Source organism: Ranitomeya variabilis, chromosome 1 (genome assembly GCF_051348905.1).
Source record: "Ranitomeya variabilis isolate aRanVar5 chromosome 1, aRanVar5.hap1, whole genome shotgun sequence".
Classification (NCBI taxonomy): domain Eukaryota; kingdom Metazoa; phylum Chordata; class Amphibia; order Anura; family Dendrobatidae; genus Ranitomeya; species Ranitomeya variabilis.
Window position 1 is genome coordinate 396,066,515 of NC_135232.1, and position 9,269 is coordinate 396,075,783.

Consider the following 9,269-nt stretch of genomic DNA (forward strand, 5'->3'; position numbering starts at 1 on the left):
CTGAGGACTCCTTCCCCACTGTGTCACATACTTTCCTGAGGGCCCCCTTCCTCACTGTGTCACCTAATTTCCTGAGGACCACTTCCCCACTGTGTCACATAATTTCCGGAGGGCTCCCTCCTCACTGTGTCACCTGATTTCCTGAGGACCCCTTCCCCACTGTGTCACATTATCACATATTTTCCTGAGGGCCCCCTTCCTCACTGTGTCACCTAATTTCCTGAGGACCCCTTCCCCACTGTGTCACATAATTTCCGGATGGCCCGCTTCCTTACTGTGCCATCTGATTTCCTGAGGACCACTTCCCCACTGTGTCACATAATTTCCAGAGGGCTCCCTCCTCACTGTGTCACCTGATTTCCTGAGGACCCCTTCCCCACTGTGTCACATAATTTCCGGAGGGCTCCCTTCCTCACTGTGTCACCTGAATTCCTGAGGGCCCCTTCCCCACTGTGTCACATAATTTCCGGAGGGCTCCCTTCCTCACTGTTACCTGAATTCCTGAGGGCCCCTTCCCCACTGTGTCACATAATTTCCAGAGGGCTCCCTTCCTCACTGTGTCACCTGATTTCCTGAGGACCCCTTCCCCACTGTGTCACATTATCACATAATTTCCTGAGGGCTCCCTTCCTCACTGTGTCACCTGATTTCCTGAGGACCCCTTACCCACCGTGTCACCTAATTTCTTGAGGGCCCCCTTCCCCAGAGGTGAAATGGTGGGAGAGGTGACCCACAGTAAATTAGGAGACAGTGGGGAAGGGGGACCACAGGAAATTAGGCATTTTCTATGGGGGACCCCCACCTTGTGTCACCTTTAGATTGCGGGGGGAGGGGGGCTCCCATGACTGTCTCAGTGGCTGGAGAACCATGCTGCAGGCTGCCTGAAGGCATATTTTACTTACACATTACTGTCTGCAATCATCCAATGTCCCTCAGCTCCAGCCTCCGACTTTATGATACTGCTGTGGGCCCGTGCTGCTTGGCCAGGACAGCCGACCAATCACAGCACAGCTCATTGCCTGAGGTGTGCTGTGAGGTCACACAAAGAAAACTAATGCTGATTGGCTGCATGTCAGCCAATCAGCATTAGAACACTTTAGTCCACAGTTTTGATGACGAAGAGGCAGAGAAGATGCAATGCAACAAGAAACAGCTGACTGTGGTGGGTCTGTTGAGGCTGCTGTGTGCAGTGCGTGCGTGTGTCTGTCTGTCTCCTCTCTGACTCAGGCGAGTCAGCCTCACACAGGCAGCTGTTCCTCTGGCTGTGCTGGCGGAAGGGAGGTCGGCACACACGCACGCTGCGCACGGGCCGCTCTTAGCACTAGCACAGTGGGCGTGGGCAGCAGTAGCCAGCAGGTGATGATCACGTGGTGAAGGAGCTGCACGTCGCATCATTTCTTCCGTCCAGCCTGTGAGCCGGCTATAGAATAAAGTGTGCACCGCTTGGTCAGGGACAAATGAAGGAGGCAGGGACGGGGCCCAACGGAGGAAGACGCTGATGGAAATATTATAGGGAGTATAGCCGGACACGTTGTTTTCAGGTTTGATCCTGATTGGCGGACCACCCGATATGTTTGGGGGCTTCTTGATTTCCCCTGATAGTTATCTTTCAGCGTGTCCAGTCGTTTTGTTCTTGGGGGATATGGGTTAGCGGAACAAGCACTTGCCGCATCAGAATATTAAAGGCTTTTGCTTTCTCTTTGGGGGCACGCACACTGGCAGGAGCCCTGTAGCCCCCGCTGGACTCGGGCATCTCTATTTAAAGGGGTTCTTTACAGGAAATATTCAATAGGCACAGGTCCATTGCTGGAACCCCATCTGTCCGAAACAAAAGGGGGGCTGCGTATGCGCATCTGTCTCCATTCATTTCTATGGGAGCTGTGAAAGATACAGAGCAAGCTGTGATCTGCGAAATGTCTCTGATGGAAGTTCAACACTTAAAGGGGTTGTCCTGTTTCCTGCCCGACCCCATACGTATGTACATGTTCCCTTATGAGTGGATTGTGTCTATTTTAAGCCATATTATAGAGCAGGGCCGGACTGGGACTAAAATTCAGCCCTGGCATTTGAAGTCACACAGGCCCACTTGTCACATGGTGACTGTATAATATCTTTGTACACTTGTAGGCTACAAGAAGTGAGGGGAGTGTAACACGACTATATAACATATAATTACAGCTGTATCCAGCATTACAGCTCAGTCCCCATAGAATGTAATGCAGCACAGCCCCCATAGAATGTAATACAGCCAGCCCCCATAGAATGTAATACAGCCAGCCCCCATAGAATGTAATGCTGCACAACCCCCATACAATATAATGCAGCACAGCCCCATAGAATGTAATGCAGCACAGCCCCATAGAATGTAATGCAGCACAGCCCCATGGAATGTAATGCAGCACAGCCCCATAGAATGTAATGCAGCACAGCCCCATAGAATGTAATGCAGCACAGCCCCCATAGAATGTAATGCAGCACAGCCCCCATAGAATGTAATGCAGGACAGCCCCCATAGAATGTAATGCAGCACAGCCCCCATAGAATGTAATGCAGCACAGCCCCCATAGAATGTAATACAGCACAGCCCCCATAGAATGTAATACAGCACAGCCCCCATAGAATGTAATACAGCACAGCCCCCATAGAATATAATGCAGCACAGGCCCATGGAATGGAATGCAGCCAGCCCCATAGAATATAATGCAGCACAGGCCCATGGAATGGAATGCAGCCAGCCCCATAGAATATAATGCAGCACAGGCCCATGGAATGGAATGCAGCCAGCCCCATAGAATATAATGCAGCACAGGCCCATGGAATGGAATGCAGCCAGCCCCATAGAATATAATGCAGCACAGGCCCATGGAATGGAATGCAGCCAGCCCCATAGAATATAATGCAGCACAGGCCCATGGAATGGAATGCAGCCAGCCCCATAGAATATAATGCAGCACAGGCCCATGGAATGGAATGCAGCCAGCCCCATAGAATATAATGCAGCACAGGCCCATGGAATGGAATGCAGCCAGCCCCATAGAATATAATGCAGCACAGGCCCATGGAATGGAATGCAGCCAGCCCCATAGAATATAATGCAGCACAGGCCCATGGAATGGAATGCAGCCAGCCCCATAGAATATAATGCAGCACAGGCCCATGGAATGGAATGCAGCCAGCCTCATAGAATATAATGCAGCACAGGCCCATAGAATGGAATGCAGCCAGCCCCATAGAATATAATGCAGCACAGGCCCATAGAATGGAATGCAGCCAGCCCCATAGAATATAATGCAGCACAGGCCCATGGAATGGAATGGAATGCAGCCAGCCCCATAGAATATAATGCAGCACAGGCCCATGGAATGGAATGCAGCCAGCCCCATAGAATATAATGCAGCACAGGCCCATGGAATGGAATGCAGCCAGCCCCATAGAATATAATGCAGCACAGGCCCATGGAATGGAATGCAGCCAGCCTCATAGAATATAATGCAGCACAGGCCCATGGAATGGAATGCAGCCAGCCCCATAGAATATAATGCGCAGCACAGGCCCATAGAATGGAATGCAGCCAGCCTCATAGAATATAATGCAGCACAGGCCCATAGAATGGAATGCAGCCAGCCTCATAGAATATAATGCAGCACATGCCCATAGAATGGAATGCAGCCAGCCCCATAGAATATAATGCAGCACAGGCCCATAGAATGGAATGCAGCCAGCCCTGTTGTGAAATTGGATTTTGGGCTCCCCCGGTGGCCACTGGTGGAATTGAACTGGTGTGCATCATCCTCTCTGTTCACCTGTTTCCATCAGGATGTGGGAGTCGCTATTTAGCCTTGCTCCTCTGTCACTTCCATGCCGGTCAACATTGTAATCAGAAGCCTTTCTGTGCATGTTCCTGCTGCTAGACAACTCCCAGCTAAGTTGGACTTTAGTCCTTGTTTGTTTTTGCATTTTGTTCCAGTTCACAGCTGTAGTTTCGTTTCTGTGTCTGGAAAGCTCTTGTGATCTGAAATTGCCACTCTGTTGTTATTAGTTAATACTAGAGTCTTAAAGTAATTTCAGGATGGTCTTTTGATAGGGTTTTCAGCTGACCATGAAAGTGCCCTTTCTGTCTTCCTGCTATCTAGAAAGCGGACCTCAATTTTGCTAAACCTATTTTCATACTACGTTTGTCATTTCATCTAAAATCACCGCCAATATTTGTGGGGGCCTCTGTCTGCCTTTCGGGGAAATTTCTCTAGAGGTGAGCCAGGACTATATTTTCCTCTGCCAGGATTAGTTAGTCCTCCGGCCGGCGCTGGGCGTCTAGGGATAAAACGCAGGCTACGCTACCCGGCTACTGTTAGTTGTGCGGCAGGTTTAGTTCATGGTCAGTTTAGTTTCCATCCTTCCAAGAGCTAGTTCTTATGTTTGCTGGGCTATGTTCTCTTGCCATTGAGAACCATAACACAGCCCCATAGAATATAATGCAGCACAGGCCCATAGAATGGAATGCAGCCAGCCCCATAGAATATAATGCAGCACAGGCCCATGGAATGGAATGCAGCCAGCCCCATAGAATATAATGCAGCACAGGCCCATGGAATGGAATGCAGCCGACCCCATAGAATATAATGCAGCACAGACCCATGGAATGGAATGCAGCCAGCCCCATAGAATATAATGCAGCACAGGCCCATAGAATGGAATGCAGCCAGCCCCATAGAATAGAATGCAGCACAGCTCCCATAGAATGGAATGCAGCCAGCCCCATAGAATATAATGCAGCACAGGCCCATGGAATGGAATGCAGCCAGCCCCATAGAATATAATGCAGCACAGGCCCATAGAATGGAATGCAGCCAGCCCCATAGAATATAATGCAGCACAGACCCATGGAATGGAATGCTGCCAGCCCCATAGAATATAATGCAGCACAGGCCCATGGAATGGAATGCAGCCAGCCCCATAGAATATAATGCAGCACAGGCCCATAGAATGGAATGCAGCCAGCCCCATAGAATATAATGCAGCACAGGCCCATAGAATGGAATGCAGCCAGCCCCATAGAATATAATGCAGCACAGGCCCATGGAATGGAATGCAGCCAGCCCCATAGAATATAATGCAGCACAGGCCCATGGAATGGAATGGAATGCAGCCAGCCCCATAGAATATAATGCAGCACAGGCCCATGGAATGGAATGCAGCCGACACCCCCCCCCCCCTTCCCCAATAGCTCCACAATCCAGTCATCACTCATTGATAAAAAAAACAAACACTCTACTCACCTTTCCTCCTGCCCCGCGCTGCTCTGGCTCCGGTCTCAGCAGATGCAGTCTGCCCGCCCGGTCACAGTGCAGGTGCGCGATGATATGACGTCATCGCGCACCCGCAGTGTCAGTGGCAGGCAGAGCGGGGAATGATGGGAGAGGGGGCGTCAGCAGACAGACGCTCTCTCCTCCATCATTGCATTCAACTGTACCGGTGTCTATGACGCCGGTATAGTTGAATGCGGGGCCGGGAGTGTGCCGATAACGGGGGGAGTGTGCCGACAGCGGCACACTCGAGCTGCCCACTACTGCCATCGGCCCTTCTGGCATTTGCCAGAACTGCCCGATGGCCAGTCCGGCCCTGTTATAGAGTATAATGATATCAATCTTTCCTGCCTCAGATAACTCTTCTCTTTTTAATTCATTACCTTGCTATAAAAGTTCTATAATGTGGTCCTCTAACTGTCCACTTTGTACTACTTCCGATTATTCGCTTTATCTTTTGTGCTTAGGTTGCATCTGATCATGAGAATCGTGCCACCATCTTGTTTAATGTGTCAAAGAACGAGAGTGGAGGGTACAAGGCGCTACAGAAAAGACTCCGGGCCACCTGGAAAATCCAAAGGTGAAGGATTTTAAGATAATTCAGCGCCAAGACCTATCCCTTTAAATGTGAAATCTAGACTTAATGAATCAGTCTGGGGATCCATTGATTGCTGTGAGCGGAGACGTTTAGATGTGTGTAATGTAACACACCGCAATGGTGTGTTCCCAGGAAAAGGAGCCATTCTGTGTAGTGTCTCTCCTCTGGCAGTACACCTACCGCAGTGACATTCATGTGCCTGAATAGAGAGTATATATATATCAGCATATCAAATAATCCTATCACATTTGCGGAGAAGATGGATACGATAACTTAATTTCTCCATCTTCTCCATTGTCTGTGTCCACATTAATTGGACTGCACTCAGATGAAATTCAAGTGCAGTCCGATTTATTACTTGCACCCATAGACTTAAATTGGTGTGCTTGATCAGATTTGCCGAGCCACTTGCAGTATGCTGTAATTTTTTTTTATTTTTTTTTAATTTACTTTTTTTTTTTTTCACAGACCAATTCAGTCTGCAGAAAAATATGCCGATCTACACTCCTTTATAGCATAACAATGGGCCACGTGCTATCAGATAAAACATCAGCTAGCACTCAGCCGTGTGAGCGAGCCCAGATTTGTGTTTTCATCATCAAAAACTTCAGTTAGAGATTAAATTGGTTAAATAATGGAAAGTTATACAGATTTTTCTTTTTTACAAAACTATATATTAATCTACTCCGCTGCCCCTGCTCTATAACATAGTGCCTGCAGATTGGACTGCATATTTATATATTTACTAAATGGTAGCCCGATTCTAACACATCGGCTATTCTAGAATATATATGTAGTTTATTTATGAAGATTTTAGAATAATACATTGAATACACAGGATTCGGCCGGCCGGGCGCAACTAATTAGCGAAGCGTGGTTCAAATCCCGCGCCAATTGGTGGCCGGACTACGCCTGTCGCTGATTGCTTGCGGCCGGCCACGTAACCTTGAGGACGTGTCCGTCAGCAGCCGAGATCCACCTCCTGATTCTCAATGGTGGGTGGAGACAGCTAAAATCGCCCACAAAGGAGAGAGCGGGAAAAGGACCAGGAAGCGGCCCATGTGGAGGACGAGATGGCTGACCGCTCGGGCTCAGAATGTGGGGTTGAAGTGGAGAACTCCCCCAACTACCCGGAGGAGCGTAGTGGCCCCGTCTCCACAGCTGATGCGGATCTTCTGCAACTTGATATGGAGGACTTAATTGAACAGCTTCTCCAACTGCGGATGGAAGCCAAGGCCGCACCCCAGGAGATGCCAGCGGAGGGATCCCCGACCTCAGTTCCCGCGCCGCTAATTGACTTGCTGCCAACGTCTCCACCAATGTCACCGTTAGTGGTACCCGCCGTGAGAGAGGACGTCCCACCGGCCGGTAAGCCCGCCGACCCTGCCCCACTAGCAGAGGACCTGCTGATAGGCCCAGTTGCAGTGCCACCTCCCCCTGGGACCTATCGGCTCCAGCGCCTCCTTCCCTGGGACCAGGCCACAGGCATGGAGCACCTCCTGAAGCCCCCGATCTCGCCAGTCACCCTGCCGGGCGCGGTCTATGCGGAGCGCACGGTGTGCCGCTGGGTGAACCCCGGGGCCAACTTTATGGGGTTCCCCGGGGTGGCAACTCAGGAGGGTGAGATGGTGCAGGCCCTTAGCTGGGAGGAATACCAGGCCCAGCTAGAACAGCAGTGGGAAAAGAAGGAGGAGGCGTATCGGGCCGGGCTGGAGGCCTACCATCAAAAAGACTTGGCGGTCAAGGACCGGGCCCGCAAGGACCCCACCGCCCACCAGGCCCCACGCAGGCAGGGCACCGTCATCGCCTTCAAGCTCCGCGGAGGCTGGGGCTTCATTAAAGAGCCGGGCCTGTACGCGGAAGTGTTTGTCAACCGGAGGGATGTCGAGTCTCACCTGAGGGAGGGTCATCTGGACCGGGACCTCTACCCAGGGGACGAAGTCACCTACACCCGGCACTTTTGGGAGAAGGGGTGGTTCGCTTTGAACGTCCATAAGAAAAAGCCTACGACACCCCCAACCAAGGTGCCCGCAAAACAGCCCCCTGTGGTGAAGATGCCCTCCTGTGACCGCCCCACCATCACTACAAAGACTACGGTGGTTACTCCAACTTGCACCATGGTAAAGACCACAACCTGCACTGTTACTACCACCGCCACTGTAGTGGCCGGGAGCTTGGCCGCAGTGGTAACAGGTGCCCCAGCTGGCGTTGAAACCAAAACGGTGGCCACTCAGACCCCTGTCTGGGAGAAGGAGGTCGCCTCCTGCTCAGCCAGAACCTGAGTAGGCATAAATGCTTTACAGAATGTATATAGTTAACTGTTCGTCTTTCTATGTGTCTTTCTGCTGCTACAACCCGACTAGGGTTAACTCTTAAAGGGATCCCTTAGTTTACCCGGGATCCCTATTTTTGCCTTTTTGTTTTGTTTCTTGTTCATCATTGTTGAAAAGAACTGCTGGATCATAAACACTGCATGATTACAAACTCATTGTAAATAGTTTGCACCTTCTTAAAGGTGCTCCCTACTGGTTTTACAACAAAGAGAACTCTTTGCGAAGAAATTGCTCCTGGGAACAGCATTGGAGTTCCTGTTTACACGGACTGGCAGCCGGAGCAGCTGCACTACCTCGTAGAGACTTGGTTCTCTCTTAAAGGGAACGTTCACCAATAGCACTTAAGGTGTAATGATGTCTTAAAAGAAGAAGTAATAATGCTTACATGTAAAAGTTATATGTAGTTAGCTAGTTGATTGTAAGAAATGTTTAATAATGTGTCAGAGAATGAGGACAGGAAGTGAACCCGTACGGGGTTAGTCGGTGAGTCCTCCTAGGAGCCATACAGAGATGGCTCAGGGATCTTGAACTGAGAGAAGGTTGATAAGTCCTATACTGTGTATAGAAAAAGAAAGGTAGTAGGCCCGGATGAGGAATGGGGCGGTCCTGCAAAAGAGCGAGAGGCAGTAGGCCTGGGGCAGATAGACAGGCGGTCCTGCGAATGTAAAGTTGGAAAATGAAGAAAAGTTAATTAGCCTTGTAGTGTTTTGTAGTAAGCCTTTAGTGGATTCAGCTTATACGTCCTTAGAGGCAAAGTTAAATTATTATTCAGAAGTTGCACTAAGTAGAATACCCGGTTGGGTAATAGAAGTTATTTATAGTATGTTATTTAAAATGTTTAACCATGTTTGTAACGTTCAAGTGTCCTCACCTCCCATAAAGGGAAGCTCTGTTCAAATTTACTTGTTATTGCATTTCAAAAATTGTATGTCTTTTTGCTGACATGTATTGTTGTTTTCTTCCCAGTCCAGGAGTACTGGATTTAACCGGGGGGGAGTGCAGCGCCCCAGAGTCCTGGTCGTTGCAGTACTGATG

The 9,269-nt window shown here is 49.7% G+C and overlaps 1 long non-coding RNA gene across 1 annotated transcript; it reads left to right on the forward strand.

Moving 5' to 3' along the window:
• The first annotated feature begins 1,106 nt into the window (after positions 1 to 1,106).
• LOC143798538 (uncharacterized) lies at positions 1,107 to 6,679 on the forward strand. The gene is made up of 3 exons (XR_013220531.1): positions 1,107 to 1,162; positions 5,771 to 5,883; positions 6,370 to 6,679. It is a non-coding gene; the product is annotated as an uncharacterized LOC143798538 (long non-coding RNA).
• Positions 6,680 to 9,269: the final 2,590 nt, after the last annotated feature.